Source organism: Hylobates moloch, unplaced genomic scaffold (genome assembly GCF_009828535.3).
Source record: "Hylobates moloch isolate HMO894 unplaced genomic scaffold, HMol_V3 SCAFFOLD_10, whole genome shotgun sequence".
Classification (NCBI taxonomy): domain Eukaryota; kingdom Metazoa; phylum Chordata; class Mammalia; order Primates; family Hylobatidae; genus Hylobates; species Hylobates moloch.
The window spans coordinates 3,887,194-3,906,725 of NW_026652285.1; the positions used below are offsets into that span (position 1 = coordinate 3,887,194).

Genomic DNA, 19,532 nt, shown 5'->3' on the forward strand with positions numbered 1-19,532 from the left:
TTATGATTATGAAGTTTCCATTTAAAAATGAAGGCTGTTGGGACCCTTATGTGTTGCTGATGGGGATGTAAAATGGTGTAGCCACTGTACAAAGCACTGTGGCAGTTCCTCAAAAAATTAAACATAGATTTACTGTATGGTCAGCAGTTCTACTTCTGGTTATGTACATGAGAGATTTGAAGGCAGGGACTTGAACAGACATGCGTATACCCACATACATTGCAGCATTATTCACAACAGCCAAAAGGTGGAAACAACCCAAATGTCCACTGACACACGAATGGATAAACAAAATGTGATAGACATATAATTAAATAGTATTCAGCCTTAAAAAGGAAGGCAATTCCGATAGATGCTACAACGTGGATGGACCTTGAAGACGTGCTAAGTGAAATCAGCCTGTTACAAAAGGAGATTATGGCCCCTCCTATATGAGGTTCCTAGAGCAGTCAAATCCATAGAGCTCCCCACCCCTCATGACATCACTCAGCACCTTCATTTGTTAGTGAGGTCACAAGGGGGTGGGGAGCTCTATGACAAAAAATAAAATGCTCTGTGACAGAAAGAGTGGCGATTTTATGTTATGGATCTTTTACCACTGTAAAAAGATAATAGGCTGGGCATGGTGGCTCAAGTCTATAATCCCAGCCCTTTGGGAGGCTGAGGTGGGCAGATCACTTGAGATCAGGAGTTTGAGACAAGCGTGGCCGACATGGAGAAACCCTGTCTCTACTAAAAAGTACAGAAATTAGCTGGGTGTGGTGGCGCACGCCTGTAATCCCAGCTACTCGGGAGGCTGAGGGATGAGAATTGCTTGAGCCTGGGAGGCAGAGGTTGTAGTGTGCCAAATTGGCACCACTGCACTCCAGCCTGGGCGACAGAGTGAGATTCTGTCTGAAACAACAGCAGCAACAACAAAACACAATAAATGAAGGCTGATGGGAAGCCTTATGTAGGTGGGGTTAATGTCTCTCTTAAGCCAGACAGGTGAGAACTGCCCTCTAGATGTCCTTTGAAAATATAGCACTGCCCAGGCTGGTCTGTCAATATTAGCCAGCTAACGTGGTCCTCAGGTATGGGGCTCCATCCCCATGCTGACCTGCGTTTTCCTTCTAGGTGGGGATTTCAGGCCTAGAAGCAGCTCCCACCTGAAACCTGTGTTCTTGGTTGCTTTATGTGATAATTATTGTGTTCTACTTTAAGCCACTCCTCCGAGTTTGGTAACCGTCTGGGATTCTGTTTTGTTAGCCCTCTCTGTGAGACACAATAAAAGAACAGAAAGACCTCATGTAGGTGGTGAGGGGCTGGAAGGCTCGGCTGGCTGGGTTTGGAGACACAGTCCCTCCTGTGCAGCAGGAGTTTTCATTCCCTATGGGTGAAGGCTGAGAAAAGACAAGGCTTCGAATAAAATAAAATACATATTTTTCTCCCTGCTGTGGAAATGCGCTTGGCTCCAACACAGCAGGTGGCCGAGGAGCTCAATCTGTGGAAGGCATCAGTGCTTTCAGTGCAATCAAAGTTAAGTGCAGAAATTTAATTAAACGGCATCAAAGATGGCAGAAACTTTGTAAAGCTGCGATGCATTGTCAAATTCAACAATTATTTCAAGGAACACAATCCACAGATGGTGTCTAATTGATAAATTAAGGTTCTGCTTCTCTAATGGGCTTGCGTTTAAGCCCGTTTTCCACCCATACGATAACCATCACCTCCAGGACGCCCCCTTTCCCCTCTCCAGCTTGGGCGGGCATCGCTGCAAGAAGAAAGCAACGCAACTCCCCCAGATGACATTCGGGAAGCCTAGGGTTGGGTCCTGAATGTTTAGTGGGAAAGACCTCCGGCTCCTTTTCCTGTGATCCCAAGCTCCCTTTTGGGATTGAGTCTTGTCCTAAAAGCAGAAACAATAGGATTTCTTTGGGCCTGTGTGTCCTTTTCTGCTCTGCTAACCCGGATGTGTTGCTCAGAGATGGCTGGGTTATTTATTTATTCATTTTTTTTTTCTTTTTCCTTTTTAGCATTGCTGACTTTCTTCCTCCATGGCACAGGATTTTTGCCCAAAACAGAAGTCTCAATTTATTTATTCTTTAAAAAAATAAAAACCACACTGAACAAAAACCTCTGTTTTTCAGACCTTGCTTCCTGTCTGTTAATAGTAGATACCCAGCTAACTTACTTTTATTTCGTAAGAAAACATTTGCAATCTCCAAACATCCAGTCATGTGCAGAGAAATGTATCCTGTGTTGAGATATCATTTGAAAGAAAACCTGAAGATCTTGAGTGTTTACCAGAACTTCATTTTGCAGATGAGAAAACTGAGGCACAATGGTTTTTTATAGGCCTCGCTCTGGGACTAGTTCTGTGAAACATGATGTTTCTAAAGCTGGCGGAGAGGCAATTGAGCACATCTGGGCTACCTACTTTAAATGGTTATTTCATCCATTCGTTTGTTCTACCAACAAATATGCATTAGGTACCTTAGCTTTTCTAAATGCTAAGGGGAAGTCCAGTGGTGAAGGAAGACACCATTCCTGCCTGTGTGGAGCTCACAGGAAAGTGTGGGGAACAGATACTGCACGGATCCTATGAGTAGCTGTATCAGTACAACTTGGGATGGGTGTTCTGGAGGCAGGGTAGAGGGTGACCTGGGAGTGTCTACTGGGAGACATTAGGAGGGTTTCTCTGAGAAATGACTTAGCATCAGGAGGGATGGGAGGAGCCTTCTTGGCAGAGGGGATAGTGAGCTCACGGCTCAGTGTACCAGAAGACCCAATAGAAGGCCACGTGGGGGAGGAGATGGTGTGAGAAAGGCTGGCAGTGAGCAAACGGAGGACGTTGTCCTGGGAGATGAGCTTCCACGTATTGTGCACTTACTGGACAGTATAGCCGGTGCTGTTCAGAGCCTTATACAGCCCATCTTGTCTAACCCTTACTTTATTCCTAGATGTATCTCAATACCTTCTACAGATTGTGGCACATAGTAGAGTCTCAGTAAATGAATCTTCCCAATGTTGACTATACTTTTTGAGACAGAGTCTCACTCTGTCACCCAGGCTGGATGCAGTGGGTGTGATACCGACTCACTGCAACCTCTGCCTCCCCCGATCAAGGGATCCTCCCACCTCAACCTCCCGAATAGCTGGGACCACCGGTGTGTACCATGCCAGGCTATTTTCTTGTATTCTTAGTAGAGACAGGGTCTTGCCATGTTGCCCAGGCTAGTCTTGAGCTCCTGAGCTCAAGCAGCCCCACCCGTTTCAGCCTCCCAAAGTGCTGGGATTATAAGCATGAGCCACCACGCCCAGCGTTGGCTATTATTATCCCAACTTTTCGGTTGGGGAAGTTGAGGTGGACTGAGGGTAAATCTGCTGGCCCCAGGTCTAAGACCACTGGTGGGGTGGGTTTCTGTGCTGGACAGCATCTGTCTCCCCCAGCCTGGGCCCTTCTCACGCCTCTTCCCTCCCCTGAAGGGATCACATGTTTGAATGACTTGGAGACTTGGAGACGTATTCTGTAATTCATAACTCTGACCACGTGCTGCTCTTAAATTTCCACCCCGTGAAGGAAAGAAGAAACGAGAGACAACCCCAACTTTTTATTTTTACACATATTATAGAGGTGGAGAGGGCCAAGTTTACAGCAGAACCTTTGCAAAAGCAGCAGCCAGGGCTCAGGACCCCACTGGGTACCCTTGGCCTTGTCTTTGCTCCCTACGGGTTGTCCTGGAATGGGAAAGCAAAGGGGAGGAGCGAGGAGGTGGGGACAGCCAAGGAACAGATCATATTTACTTATTTGTTTGTTTATTTCTAACGAGTAACTGTGGGGAATGCCACTGCAGAACTCTTTCTAATTGCCTTTTATTTATTTATTTTTGCGATAGCGTGGGTGGCTTTTGAAATTGCACGTAGTTTACGGAGGCGAGGATCCTGTGCCTGGGATACCAGATGATGTGGCTGAATGGCTGTTGGCTGTTTATTTGCTAGTCTGTCGTTACCAACACAGTATTCTTGAGTTCAGAGGCACAACAGTGTTTGATCCCCCTCCTCTCTCCTATCTAAATATATCCAACTAGTCAATCAGACTTGGCAGCCGTCAGGGCTGTGGCTGTCAGATTGAGTTTGCCTTGGCTGCTCTGAACTATTGGCTTGTTTTCCAAGCTCGAAAGTGTATTCAAATAGTGATATCTAAATTAGACTTGCAAACACACACCCAGGTAGGGGCCCTGAAGGGGAAGAATGAGGCAGCATTTTGGTACGAAAATGACATTTCCTTCCCCTCCACTATCTGTTGGAGAGCACAGACAAAGCTCCGCTGAGGGGAATGGCTTCACGCTTGGTGAACAAGATGCGTGGGTGTGTTTTTCTGAATTGTGATTAAAATTTCTTTTCTTTTTTCTTTCAAATTTTAAGTTGTATCAGGAGATACAAGTGGAATATTAACTCAGTAGATGGGGGAGGTCTGGAGTGTCTCCCATCTGCTTCCCTTCTGAAGGGATCTCAGCTGAACTGAATGAGGTATATGTTGTGAGCAGTTAATATACAGTTGGTCCTTGTGATGTTGTTGTCTTGGCTGAGGATTCAGGAAGACTCTTGGGCCTTGGAGAGGCCTTTGCTTCCATGGCCTGCCCCATTGGGCCGGAACAGCCCCTTTCCTCAAAGCTGCCTCAGGCTTTTCCTGTAGCTTAGGAACAGCAGACCAAGCTCCTGGGCCCCTCCCTGGAGGCTTATTAAGGGGAATCAGTGGAAAGAAAATCAGAGCATCTTAAATCCCTACCTGCAAGGTACCCTTAATTCTCCAGGGAGAAACCTTTTATAAATAAATGTCATGAGTGCTCATCCCCCGAGTTGAAGCTTATCTGCAGAGATGCTTCACTCCAGGAGAGAGGGTTGGAGTTGCCATTGTGAAGGCCTGTGTGTAGAGGTACCGTGCTGCCACCAGGCCATCCCTCTTACAGCTGTGTGGCATCCTGGAGGCCTGGGTAGGAGATGGAGGGTGCCGCAAGTTCTCCTCTAGTGATGGAGAGCCACGGGTGGTTTTGTAGGGTTCCTGGGTCTTAGGTGGTTATCAAAAGCAGTTCACAGACATATGTAAGATAAAGACCCTGTCCTCAAGCAGCTAAAGGAATGAACTAGAACAGTGGTACCCAAATTGTGATTCGGGACCCCTGGGCATTCCTGATAACCTTTCAAAGAGTCTGTGATGAAGTTTCTTAAATAATAATTTTAAGACTGTGTTTTTCATTCTCATCCTTTTATGAATATGCAGTAGAATTTTTCATAGGCTACATGACCTCTGTTGACATCATAGTTTGGATGGCTAATAGAATATGTGTATTTCTGTGTTTAAAAATGTCTCAATTTTGGCCGAGCGTGGTGGCTCATGCACTTTGGGCGGCTCCCAGCACTTTGGGAGGCTGAGGCGGGCGGATTGCTTGAGGTCAGGAGTTTGAGAGCAGCCTGGCCAAAATGGCAAAACACCATCTCTGCTAAAAATACAAAAATTAGCTGGTCATGTTGGCAGGCGCCTGTAATCCCAGCTACTCGGGAGACTGAGGCAGGAGAACCCTTGAACCCGGCAGGCAGAGGTTGTAGTGAGCAGAGATCTCACCACGGTACTCCAGCCTGGGTGACAGAGCGAGACTGTGACTCCAAAAAAGCAAAAACAAAACAAAGTCTCAATTTTGATTTCTAATATGATAAATATTGAGAGATATAACACATAATTCTCTTTGGTGGTCCTCATTTTTTAAGAGGGTAAAGGTGTCATGACATCAAAAATTTTCAGAACCGCAGAATTAGAATATAGGCAGATAAGTGGCAAGTTGAAGTCATATGCTAGGTACTAAGGTAGGCAGAGCTCTAGGGGTAGATAACAGGTGCTTGTGAGTGAGCTGGAGAGGAGACTGTCAGGGAAGGCTTTCAAGACAAGTGGTTTTCTTACCTGGGTTTTGAAGGATGAATAGAAGTTTACCAGAGAGACAAGGAAGGAAAAAGCATTCTAGAAGGAAGGAATGGCATGCATGAAATATCAGTGTGTCAGCTTTTCCTCCCCAGTCTGTGGGGGGCAGAAATGGGGTCATCCTGGCCTCACCATAATATTTTTTTTCTACTGGGAATTTCCAAAATAGGCTGCATCTCAGAGTCATTTGGTGAGGTTTATGGAAATACTGGTGAAGCTAGTTCCCAGGTGTGCTTTGCTCCAATGATGGTCGGTAGCATTGTTTACCTCTGGTGGTGGGAATGACAGGGTGCTCTTTGTACCATTTTTGGTTCTTTTGTTAAGAGTGATGTCACAGTTGTCCTGCAGCAAGCCAGGGTTATGCCACCCTGTCAGCTATGCGAGAATGGCAGCAGGTGTCACTGGACACATGCCATTCCTTCTTTACACCATCTATCAACCTACAGTGGGGAAAGGGGTGAGAATACAGCATAATGAGAGGGGCAGCCAGTTGTAGTTCAGGGACCTTGGATTCTAAGCAGCATGACCTTGGGAAGGGTCTTGAGTCTTTGAGCCTGTTTGTCCTCTTAGGAATAAAGCAGGTTGGACAGACCTTACTTAATAGGCATGCTTAAATCTGCCAGGGAAAGGGACCCTCCTGTTGATGAATAATTCATTCTGGTTTTGTTCCTAGAAAGTATTCCATGGGGCACACACTTTCTCAGCTGCTCTTGGTTTTGCAAAGGAAGATACTGACATGTTCAGATTAAGAATTCATAAAGCTTCTGAACCACTAAGGAAGGGAAAAGAGGGGCCCAGGGCCCACATGTGTGCCAGGTGCTGATCTGAGGGTTTTTTGTGAGTCATCTCATTTAATGGTCACACTGTTCCTGTGAGTAAAAGCTGTCATCCCATTTTACAGATGAAGAAACAGAGGCACAGAGAGGTTACCTTAATTTGCCCAAGGTCACACAGAATTCTGGTGTTCAGGCCTCATGCCTTCTATTCTTAACTCCATATCCTGTGTCCCTGGGAAAGGAAGGGGCCACATTCTGGAGTGGTTTCCAGGAGAAAAGAGCCAGAGTAACCTCCGCTCTTCATTTCTCAACAAGAATAGAAGACAGAATAAAGGGCACAGGAATAAAGGATTGTTAACCAGACTGGCAAATCAATAGACTAATTAAAAATCAAACACCTTAAAACACTGTCGCTGGGTTAATTGTAAACCAACATTGAAACATTAAAACTTGCCCAGCCCATGAGTTTGAATGATTAACTGAGTGAGTTAATTTCAAGCCATTGGTTTGAGTAGCCGTGAAAGCTGAGGTTAGTGGAAGGGGAATCTGTGTGTTCTTTCCTGCCCAGGCCTGCCCTGGTGCCTAAGGTCTTGTGATTGTTGCTGCGGTTTGCGTTTTTAATCGAAATATCTTAAACATTTAGGCAGAACCTCACAAATGCAGCTAGATTGTGGAAAAGGACAGTGTGAATCAGCAAAGACTAGGATTACGTATATCTTTCCAAATAGAAGAAATGCCATTCTGTTTTGCAATATCACAGAGTCCCAGTAGCAAGAAAGGGCCCTTTGGAAAGGCCTTTTGCCTTCCAGTGTTTGACCCGAGGCTGCTGTCCCATCTGCGGCCTCTGTTGCTCTCTCATGTTCTTTTCTGCCCAGAGACCAGGTCCGGGGGTGTTATCAGGAGTGTAGTCCTAAGACTGGAACGAGACTCCTAGGATTCAGTGATGGCCAGTTGACCACAAGATGTTTCTGTTAGGTCTTGAGTTGAGATTGTACTACACCTGCTTTGATGACTAGGTAACACTCCTCAGCACCAGGTGATGGATTTAACCTCTGTGAGCTGTGTTTCTAACCTGACTGGGCCCAGGGATCATGCTGGGAAAGTTATGGACCCTTTACCCAGAGAGTTGCCCTACAACACAGCCACATACAGCTTTGCACTGAGGGTCAGGATGCACAGATCCTTGGTGCTCAGACATGAATGGCCTCATTAGAGTGAAGAAACCCTGTGTTGAAGTCACCAAACAGCTGGACTTTAAATGATAATGTTAATATTTCACTGTGACTTATATAGCATTTTATTTTTTCCAGAGTTCCTTACAAGACAATCTGATTTGATCCGCAGGAGAATCCTGTAAGGTCAATTATATAGTCGCTCTTTTATATATGACGCATGCAGTAGGCTCAGTATCTTCCCTGAGTGTTGCTGTTTTCTTGTTAATTTGCTAAATGGGCTTTTAAAAAGGAGATAAATGTAAATTTCAGCCCCGTAACATAGACACATCTCAAATGCTCCTGACTCAAATTAATTAATTAAAAAACAGAATAAAACACCACTCCAGCCACAAAACGTGGCAAGGACGTAATGTTTATTCCATTCAGCCAGTTGATGGGGTAAAATTACGAGATTGGTCTGTGATAAAAACGTTTTTAACTCCAACTTAGACATTTACAGAAAGGAGAGACTTGGGCAGTTTGTTTATTTAAAACGTTGATTACTGCTTCTGCCATGTTCCTCCAATCACAAACACTTGGGAAAATTTTGGAAAACTGAAAGAACTAAGTAAAAATCCCCTCAACCCCACTGTTTGCCATTCAGAGGTAACTGCTGTGAACATGTCGGTTCATTTTTTTCTATCCTTTTCCATGGCAAAAAAAAAAAAAAAAGGCAAAAAATTATATAGAGACACAGGTATACACACACATACACACACACACACACACACACACAAATCATTGGCTAACCTGCCTTTATAACTTTATCATATTTTCCTCATTCACTGTTTTTGTGGTGTGGTTTTTATTGTCTATGTGATGTTGTGACTTATGATTATACTTTATTTGACCAAAGGCTGTTATTGAATAGTTAGCTGGTTAATGATTTATTAGTAGTATTATAAGTAACATTGTGGAATATCCTTGTACATAACCCCTTAGCAACATCTCTGATCACTTCCTTAATATGTTTACCTAGAAGTGGAATTTTGGAGTTAAAGGCTATGGATATTTTGAAGGAGATTTTACATATAAATATATGTTAAAAAAATATAAAGGAGCTTATATATATGAGATACACAATCTCCTTTACAATATCAAACAGTTTATAATATATATACTTATATATAATCTCTTAAAATTTTTTTTATCTTACATTGGCCCCCCGATAAGGAGAATGGTACTATTTTCTAACCTCACCAAAAGTTTGAGAGATTAACTTAATTTTTAAAAAAATCACTGTTTTTGTAAAAATGATGTGTTTATGGTAAACATTTTTATTTGTGCTGAAGGGGAAGGCTTAATTTAAAAAGATTGGGGTTTCTTGGATCAAATCGGACTAAATTTCTCATTTTAAATAGCCCTCTTCAGTGTAGTTTGGCAGAACTCTCTCTTTCGGGTTTATTTGTTTACTTACCTACTTATCTTCAACACACTGACCTACCCACCTGTGTATCTTATTTGGTTAACATTTATCCAAGTTTGAAGATGGAAATAGTTTTCCTCTGAATCAGAACTTTCAGCCTAACTGTTCCAAGAAACCACCCCCACAGATGTGGGAAGAGGGAAGAGAATGAGGAAGATTCCTGCTGTCTTTTTACCGCTTGGGTTTACAAATGTGGCAAATTTGGAAAATGTCAAAAAGTCGGAAAAATAAAATGAAACCTGAGATCTCACCACACAGAAATAATCATGGTCAACATATTGATATGTTTTCTCTTTCTGGAGGAAGAAAGTTACAGATGAACAGAAATTTGAAAACCAGCTGTGCCTATTTTCTTTTTCTTTTATTACACAATTTATTATCAATGAATACTTTCTGCTGTAAAAAATATAAATGATACAGAAACCAATAGTAGTGTTCCCCTTTCTAGAAGAAACTGTAAAAGGGCGTACTGTTCACCGCCCCTGTTCAAGTTTCAGAGGAGACGTCCAGCTCCAGTTGAAAACGAAGTTTTCTCACCTGGCAATCTGGTGTTTCTGAATGTGATTTGAAATCCGCCACCCCGATGAGAATGAGGACAGTTTTGTTTTTTTTGCTGCCGAGAGGGATCAGTCGTATTGATTAATTGATTGCAAAAATAAACTCAGCATTATGAAAAGAAAGGGCATCTAGATTTAGAATTACCAGATATGGCTGGGTGCAGTGGCTCACGCCTGTAATCCCGGCACTTTGTGAAGCCAAGGCAGGTGGATCACCTTAGGTCAGGAGTTCAAGACTAGCCTGGCCAACATAGTGGTAGAGACATATCTGTCTCTGCCAAAAAATACAAAAATTAGCTGGGCGTGGTGGTGTGTGTCTGTAGTCCCAGCTACTTGGGAGGCTGAGGCACGCTTGAACCCAGGAGACAGAGGTTGCAGTGAGCTGAGATTGCGCCACTGCACTCCAGCCTGTCCAAAAAAAAAAAAAAAAATCACCAAATATTAGGTGTGTTAAAATCCTGGGAGATCAAATTTCACCCTCTCATTTTACAGATAAGAAAACTGAGGCCCAACAAACATTAGTAATTGCCTCACCCCAGGTCAATCAGCCAGTTAGGAACAAAACAGATTTCAGGTTCTAGTTTGTGTCCTTTTTTCTTTTTAAATGAAGATATCGATCTATTTTTAAAAACAAGAACAAAGGCCATGTGTTAGTCTAGTTTCAGTTGCAGAGAGCCGAATCCACTCCCATCTGGTTTAAGCAGAAGGGAATTTGTTTGAGGGCATTAAAACGCTTCCAGAAATCATCAGGAGATATACAGAAACCTCTAGGTTGTACTTTTGGGAACAGCCCTCAGAGCCATGCAGCAGATCTGGGTCTTCAAATACCTACTGTCTCTTCTGTCATCTGGAAGTCCCCACCAAATTGGGAAGATGATGCTACAGCTGCCAGGTTCAGAACCACAGCCACACTGTCCCCATCCGAAGGCCTCCATGGCTGCTACTGTCCTGCTGTGATCTCCAGCGAAATAGGTTCTCCATGACTAGTCAGTAGAGACACAGGATATTGCTGCAGAATAACCTAACACCTCCCTGGCCATGTTGCCAGGGGAAATAGTTAAAGTACAGAATATACTACTTTCCCTTTCATACCTGGCTGCAAGGGAACCTGGAATATTACTCCTTAATTTTCCAGATCCTGCATAACAGAAAAGCTTATGGTGAGGAGGTTGGACTGGGTGATGGGGACCAATTTACCATGTCTACTCAGTAAACAGATCAAATGATAAGAAATAGACTTGAGTTCTGTGTTATGGCCATGTAAGGTAGACTGGCAGAGAAGCAACAAACAAAAACAAAAAAGCAGCCAGACAACTAGAGAATTGTCCAGAATTTAAGACAGACAAAGACAGAAGCTATATGCAGAAACATAGCGTCAATAGGGTGGCAGCACTACATTGTATTGTTTTAGGATATATCATTTGAAGTCGTGTTGCATTTTTGCAACCCTAGGCATAAGTGGTATGTGGTAGTTTATACTTAATGTGACGAAATTCAATTCAAAGCCAGTTCCAACTTGAGTATTGAAGTTCCCCTATCTAGCCCTTGAGCTTGTATCCTGATATTTGTCCCTAAAACTTTAACTTCCTCAATATTTTTTTCCTGCCCTTTTCCTGGTTTTATTTACCTCATACTATTGAGGAACCTACATTTTCCCTCAAAATCTAAAATTTAAAAAGATGCTTGACAGAAACAGTGGCTCACGCCTGTAACCCCAGCACTTTGGGAGGCTGAGGCAGGCAGATCACCTGAGGTCAGGAGTTCGAGACCAGCCTGGCCAACATACTGAAACCCCGTCTCTACTAATGATACGAAAAATTAGCTGGGCATGGTGGTGCAGCGCCTGTAATCCCAGCTACTCAGGAGGCTGAGGCAGGAGAAATTGCTTGAACCCAGGAAGCAAAGGTTGCAGTAAGCTGCGATTATGCCACTGCACTCCAACCTGGGCAGTAGAGTGAGACTTCATCTCATGAATAAATAAATAAATAAATAAATGCTTATCTTTGATCTAGCAAGGAAACCCCTTAGCATTTATTCCATGTACAATTGACATTTGGGATGTGCTTTAGGCAAGATGGCAGCCAGAACACTAGTCTTGCCTGTTATGGGAATGATCATCTTGGTTTCCATCTCTTTAGCATCTCTAGTGAGACTTCAGGACACCCCTGAACATTCCCCATACAGATCGAACATCATTATTTGTTCTCTCTGGTCATTGCCAGCTTGTTGGTGTGGCGGCTGAGTGCCTGGTGTTCACACAGCTCTGAGTTTAGATTTGCCTGGGTTAATGTAGCATCTTTACTAAATGGTGAGGCTTATCCACAAACATCCAGCATGACTAAATTGAAAATCACTTATGGGAGAAGAAGGAAGAGAGCACTAGATAGAGGGTCAAAAATGGAGCAAGAGATGGCACAAAGTGTAGTGATCAGCAAATTTAAGCCTCTGACAAGCGGTGGTCAGCAGCCTTCCCAGGCCTCTAGCTAGTCAAGTAGGTCAGCCGCACTTCCCATGTGGCTCTTTGTAAAACATTCTGCTTTGTAGTATAGAGCCAGGAGCCGAGGAGAGGAAACTCAAGAGGCAAAGATGCAGTTCTATCTTCAGAGGCATTTATTTTCCTATTCAGGTGGGTGAAGCCTTGCCAGGAAACAATTTCTGAGCAAGTAGAAATGGTGATGGAATACGGAGGATTGTATGCCAGGCAGCGTGGAAGCCATGAGCTCACGGGGTGGGGAGTGGGGCTGTGAAGCCAGCCAGAGCTTCTTGGAATAGTTGAAGAGGAGATGATGATGTAACATTATCACATTCTCCTACTTAAGAATTCAATAATGACTTCAGGCAGTGGATTTAAGGCCTGCCCAGCCAAGAATGGAGGCACAGAGGCCACTCTGAGTGAACATATTTGGGGGACTCTGAGGGAGTGGGGAGTGGTGTTGAGTGCAAATAGGAGATAAATTTAGAGATAAAGGATGACGAGACTCTCCTGCCCCCATCCTTCTCCTTTCATTCGTGTTGCCCTTACAGCTAGATGTCTGTTCCTGTAGCCAAGGCGCCCCAGGCCGCGTTAGCTGATGCTCACTCTGACGGCCCAGAAGCAGCAGGCTGAGTCAGCCTGTCCCGCCTTTGAACTTGTGTGCAGCTGCTTGCTTTAATTAGATGATATGTGGGTTCCCTTATCTTCCTGAGAGAAGATTTCTCGCTTTAGGTGATCGGCTATTGACGCCAACGTGGGATTAGAGTTCCTTCTCTCCAGTTTCCCCTCAGGCCCTGTTACAGGATATCTGAGATAGGAAAATCACATGTTTGAACAAGTGATGGGTGAGTTGCTTGGCAGGTCATCAAGACTGATACCTCCAGTGCCCTTTCAGGTTGACAAAGCACATTCATATAGAATCTGATTTGATCCCTGGAGAAAAGGTATACAATACTTTGGAAATGTTGTCCCATTTCATAGATGAGGAGACTAAGGCTCAAAGGGATGAAAAGTCTTGCTCAGGGCCAAGTAGCCAGCAGACAGTGGGTCTGGGAACCCTATCCAGGTCTGGATCCAATTTATTGCCCTCTCCTTCAGTGCAAGCTGGTGTCCACTTGGACTTGGTTTTCATTGCTCAAATCCCTTCTCTCCTAGGTAGGGAGTCCCTGAAGGGCAGACAGTCAAATGGGCCAAGCACGGCAGGTGAGACCCTGACTTCTCATGACCCCGTGTTCTGGAGTTGGAGAAACTTCTGCTAGATTGACTGGAGATCTGGGTTTTCGATTGTGATTTTTCCATTCCCCTAAAGGTAGACAGCAGAAATAAAAATTCTGAGGCCCACCATTGTCTTCCTTACCCCTTTGAAGAGTTTTCTGTTTATGAGCAGCTGATTGGCTCAACCTTAGCTTTTCAGAAATAGCGTCTTCCTCTTTTGGGAAAATGTGGCATCTCAGTTGCTTTCTAGACTCGAGAATATCTGCCCTTTGCCTTTGGGCAACATTTGCTGCCAAGACCTGCATGTCAATAAGATCCCACCTTCCCCTGGGTTCCTCCCACCTCCGACCCAGGAAAGGGGAAGAACATGGTCATTCTGGGTGTCATGTTGACCTACAAGTGCCTTTTTTTTTTTTTTTTTTTTTTCTTTGAGACAGAGTCTTGCTCTGTCCCCCAGGCTGGAGTGCAGTGGTGCGATCTCGGCTCACTGCAAGCTCCGCCTCCCGGGTTCATGCCATTCTCCTGCCTCAGCCTCCCAAGTAGCTGGGACTACAGGTGCCTGCCACTACACCCAGCTAATATTTTGTATTTTTAGTAGAGACGGGGTTTCACCGTGTTAGCCAGGATGGTCTCAATCTCCTGACCTCGTGATCCACCCGCCTCCGCCTCCCAAAGTGCTGGGACCACAGGCGTGAGCCACCGCGCCCGGCCCACAAATGCCTTTTTTAAGGTACTTGGGATAGTCAGTTCAGAAGGAAGGAATGAGCCAAGCCTGACTTGCTAATCTTTAACTCTGACTTGAATCAGGGCATCCACTTCTTTCCTTAGATATCCTTCTGCCCTGTTACATCACCTCATGTGTTGCGTCACTGTGGCTGGCTCCATAGTTGGAATTCTGTGTCAGGGAAAGGACAGGGAATTTGGGGCTGTGCCCGGGTGAGCAGGGATTCTCCACAGTTCAGTCCAGCAAGTGTTTTTGGAAGGGAGGCCTCCTGTGCTCAGAGCTTCATGCTCCTTTACCTTCTCAGTGACCTGCCCTATGGAAGTCATCATCTTTACGACAAGGACTTCCAATATATTTGGCTATATTTCTCTGGATTCGGCAAATGGCAGAATTTGGAAAGACATGCATTCATTTGTTCCCCTTTGCTCTTCATTACTTAAAAAAAAAAAAAAGCTAATTTGTTTTGATGAGTAGTAGACAAGAAGGAGGATAGAACTAGATAGAACCTCTCCTTGACTCACTCCATCCCACTTCAGAAGTGAAGGCATGGCCGGGTGTGGTAGCTCACGCCTGTAATCCCAGCACTTTGGGAGGCCAAGGCAGGCAGATCACGAGGTCAGGAGATCGAGACCATCCTGGCCAACATGGTGAAACCCTGTCTCTACTAAAAATACAAAAAATCAGCCGGGCGTGGTGGCGGGTGCCTGTAGTCCCAGCTACTCGGGAGGCTGAGGCAGGAGAATGGCGTGAACCTGGGAGGCGGAGCTTGCAGTGAGCCGAGATTGCACCACTGCACTCCAACCTGGGTGACAGAGCGAGACTCCGTCTCAAAAAAAAAAAAAGAAAAAATGAAGGCGTTATGGACATTGTTATTTTTTTTGAGACAGAGTTTTGCTCTGTTGCATCCCAGGCTAGAGTGCAGTGGTGCATGCAATCTTGGTTCACTGTAGCCTCAGCCTCATGAGTAGCTGGGATTACAGGCATGTACCTCCATGCCCGCCTAAATGTTGTTTTTTGTTTTTATTTTTTTTTTTGAGATGGAGTCTCGCTCGGGTTGGAGTGCAGTGATGCAATCTTGGCTCACTGCAACCTCCGCCTCCCGGATTCAAGCAATTCTCCTGTCTCAGCCTCCCGAGTAGCTGGGATTACAGGCGAATGCCACCACACCCAGCTAATTTTTCTATTTATAGTAGAGGTGGAGTTTCACCATGTTGGCCAGGCTGGTGTCAAACTCCTGACCTAGTGATCTGCCTGCCTTGGCCTCCCAAAGTGCTGGGATTACAGGTGTTAGCCACGGTGCCCGGCCAATTTTTGTATTTTTAGTAGAGACAGGGTTTCTCTATATTAGCCAGGCTGGTCTCGAACTCCTGGCCTCAAGCCATCCGCCTGCCTCAGCCTCCTAAAGTGCTAGGATTATAGGAGTGAGCCACCATGCCTGGCCCATTTCTTGTTTATTTTCTTAATTTCTTAGTTTGCCCAAGTTTAGGAGTGTTGGCATACCAGTCTTTGAGTGTGGTCCACTGGGGAGAAGGTTCCAGAGTGAATCAGCCACCCATGAGGAAGGACTTGCCCCAAACTGAATTACCCCTCTGTGACTCTGCACCACATGTGGAATGACTGGGCCAGTAAATGAGTGGAAGCTGCATTCTTCTCACAGCGATGTGGGCCCAAAATGCTACCTGTGCTAAGTGGCTGAGTTTGTGTTATATGTGAGCCATCAGCCTGCGTCTGGGGTCTGCAGTCCTCTGATGGGGTTCAGATGCCTACCTGGGTCCATCTCGCTTTTGCTCTTTTGCGTGTGTTCTGCAGACCGACGAGAAGTTATTTCACTCTCCATCCCCTCATCAAACTCACCCACTCCGGACCCTTCAGGAACAAAACCCTGACATCCTCCCTCATGCATCTGTTGTGATCTCGTGTGGCCCTGCTCTCAGCTCACCCCACTTCTCTTGGCTGCCAGGTTTCCGTGTTTTGAGAAAAACCTAAAAAAACCACCACCTGTCTCTGCTACTGGATCTGCTTTCCCCAAACCCTTCTCTGAGTCAGGGTTGAGTTTTCCCTCCCACCCACCCTGGGCTGGGGGAGATGTGGTCTCTCACTGGTACTTTATGGAAGGGTGTCTTTATTCAATTTGACTGTTGCTATTATGTGGCGAAGCCTTCAATAAAAGTCGTGATTTATGAGATGTGTGTGGCTGCGGTTGTTTTTTCGTTTTCTTTCTTCTTCTTCTTTTTTTTTTTGCTTTGTCATCTATCAGGGGGAGAAAAGCCAGGCCTGATACTTTCTTGGCATATCCTGTGTTCAGTTAAGAATGTCAGCTGTCGGCCGTCAGGAAGTTACTTCTCGGATTGGCTTCTCCTCCCTTTTACCTCTCACCACAGTCCCCTCTTGAAACAGGCAGAGGCCCCTGCTGTATGCTGTGGGGAGATAAGTGGGGCCCCCAGAGTGGCCCCTCGCTCTCTTAACCCTCCTCAGTGGCAACGCATTCAGCACCAGGTCAGCTCTTGATTGTTTAATAGGAAGAGGCAGGCAGGGCTCTTCCAGGGGTTTCCAGAGTTTTCTTTGTTCTCGAATACGGTGACTCCCCACCCCTCCCAACTTCTCTTTGTTTTTTGGCCTGGCCACTTTAGAAATCCTTTCTTTTCTTGTCTTTTCTTTCTTTCTTTTTTTTTTTTTTCCTTGTTCTTTTCTGCAAAGTATGTGCATGTTAGATAAAGGCTCTTGAATAGAAGACCTAGCATATTGGGTATTGGCTGCTGAAAATAGGCTAATTGGAGATAGAAGCAAGTTGTCACAGAGGTGCCCGTGCTAGGGGGTGGGAGGAGGATGAACCCCAGCCAATGCCAGGATGACTTTTTCCACCTCTCCCCTCTTCCTGCCCTTATTATTAGCTGTTTGCTGAAACGCACCCATGCCTTTGTGGAGCCACCCACAATAGCATTAACCACGTTGTGCCCTGCATCTTAAGCACCTGGTTAAGGCCCCGTTCTGCATCTGGAATCGGTCCATGCTGAGCCCCCAGAGTGTGCATAAATCAAGTCTTTAACCCACAGCGGGCGGCCTTGGCGGGACCGTGGAAGGCAGGCCTGCTGAACTTGAGCGGAGTGTGTGCCCCTGGGTTTCTAAGCGGCGGCTTCTGAGGCAGAGCCACCCAGACTTTCATTTTGGTTAGGGGCGGTACTTGTCAGCAAGTTAGAAACTTGGAAGGCCCCCATCATTCTGGCTTCCTAACAGGGAGAGTGAAGCGGGGGCAATCTGGGGGACCTATAAGCGCCCACTGGGATTTATTCAAAGTGAGGTCTTTAGACATTCCTTGGTGAAATGTGCTGGCCTAAAGGGTTAGTCCTTCAGCCCCCCACCCCCAAACAACCAAGTGGATGTGGGTTTTGCCTTCTAGATACTAATAGTCTAAGAGGGCAGGGGGATTCTGCTTTTGTGAGCACCTGGGTGCTTTGAATTTGGACATCTGTTACTCCTCCAGCACCAAGGGTAAAGTAGTTGGCTAGTCCTATACCTGACACCACCAGGTGTGTCCCTTTTCTCACTTCTGTGTGTGCTGATGTCCCTGTTACCCATGGAGATCTTGGCATCAAGTTATCCTTCTGGCTTTCTCTCTGGTGGTCTGCTTGTGCTCCCCCATCCAGGTACTCAGGGGGTCTGCAGCAGTCCTGGCCTGGAATTCTGGCTCCCCTGACCCCCATCTTACACATACCCCCAGGTCCCACACCACTGGCTCTTCCTTGGCCTAACCTCCCTTTCTTTTGCCTGGAAAACCCTACCCATTTACTTTTCAATTTTATTTTTATTTTGAGACTGGGTCTTACTCTGTTGCCCAGGCTGGAGGGCAATGGCATGATCGTGGCTCACTGCAGCCTCAACCTCCTGAACTCAAACGATCCTCCCACCTCGGCCTCCCAAGTAGCTGGGACTGCAGGTGTACCACCACACCTGGCCAATTTTTGTATTGTTTTTAGAGACAGGGTTTCACCATGTTGCCCAGGCTGGTCTTGAACTCCTGGATTCAAGTGATCTGCCTGTCTCGGCCTCACAGAGTGCTGGGATTATAGGCGTGAGCCACCGTGCCTGGCCAAACCCACCCATTTTTAAATGGGTCATCTCAAATATCTCCCCTTCCTTGAAGCCTCTTCTGCTTTCTTCCCTCCCCAAGGCAGTGACCCTCCCTCCTCCCAGCCATGTGGCCTCTGTTGGTTCTTTTAGGACCTATTACCTTATTGTTCCCCCTGGTCCTTCTTGTTCCTGTCCTGTATGCCCCAGTAGCAGGTTACAATATTGAGGGCAAGACTGTCGGTGTCACTGCTGTCTTATAGAACTTTCTGTGATGGAGGAGATGCTCATCCTAATGCACGTGGGCTTGGAGCACTTGAAATGTGGCTAGGGTGACCATGAACTGAATTGCTAATGGCACTTCAGTTTAATTAATTTATAATTTAACTTCAGTAGCCATGTGTGGCTGGTGCTATTCTGTGTGCATCTTGCTTATCTTTATATTTTCAGAGGCCCTGGCACTGTGTTCTGCTCACAAGAAAAGGCTTGAGAAATCACTTAGGTGTAGACTCACGTGAGCTTGTGCATTCTTTGCCTATTTTCCACGCAATTTGATTTTTAAGTTAAATTCAATAGACTGTATACTTGAGCACCACCAGTGCTTTGGGGGATGCAAAGATGAAAAGACATGGTCTCTGCCTTCAAGGAACTTAAACCTAATGGGTAAATACTTAGTGATAATAGGAAGCAGAATGAAATGAAATGCCACTCTTCAGGAATAGTTTACATCCTGTGCAGGTGTACAGAAAAGAATAGCGTATGTGACTGAGGGGTGTTGGGGAGATGCTTTAGGATGGTCATTCATTCATTCAGCAAATATTTATTGCATGTCACTGAATAACCCAGGTACCGGGAATACATCTGCGACAAAATTCCTGACCAGAAAGCTTACTTCTTGGTAGGAGGGGGACAGATGAGAAATAAAACAAGCAAAGTATAGAATGTGCTAGAAGATGAGAGGCCGGGAGAAGGTCTAGGGAGTGCTGAGGTGTGGGTGGAATTGAAGTTTTCAATAGAGTGGTCAAGGAAGGCCTAGTGGAGACGGTGACATTCGAGCACGGACATTTGGACCAAGACTTGAGGGTCTGAGAATCGTGATAAGAGATAAAGACAGGTGGGAGGATAT

At 45.4% G+C, this 19,532-nt stretch overlaps 1 protein-coding gene across 7 annotated transcripts in view; it reads left to right on the plus strand.

The window, feature by feature from the left end:
* The window catches only part of MSI2 (musashi RNA binding protein 2), a 428,839-nt gene that overhangs the window by 106,632 nt on the left and 302,675 nt on the right, over window positions 1–19,532 (plus strand). The window contains exon 2 of one of the 7 annotated variants that reach the window (XM_058444889.1): window positions 8,043–8,085. The exons of the other annotated variants lie outside the window; for them this stretch is intronic. The gene's annotated coding sequence lies outside the window, so the exon portion shown is untranslated. The remainder of the gene's footprint in view (window positions 1–8,042; window positions 8,086–19,532) is intronic. 7 annotated transcript variants of the gene reach the window in all.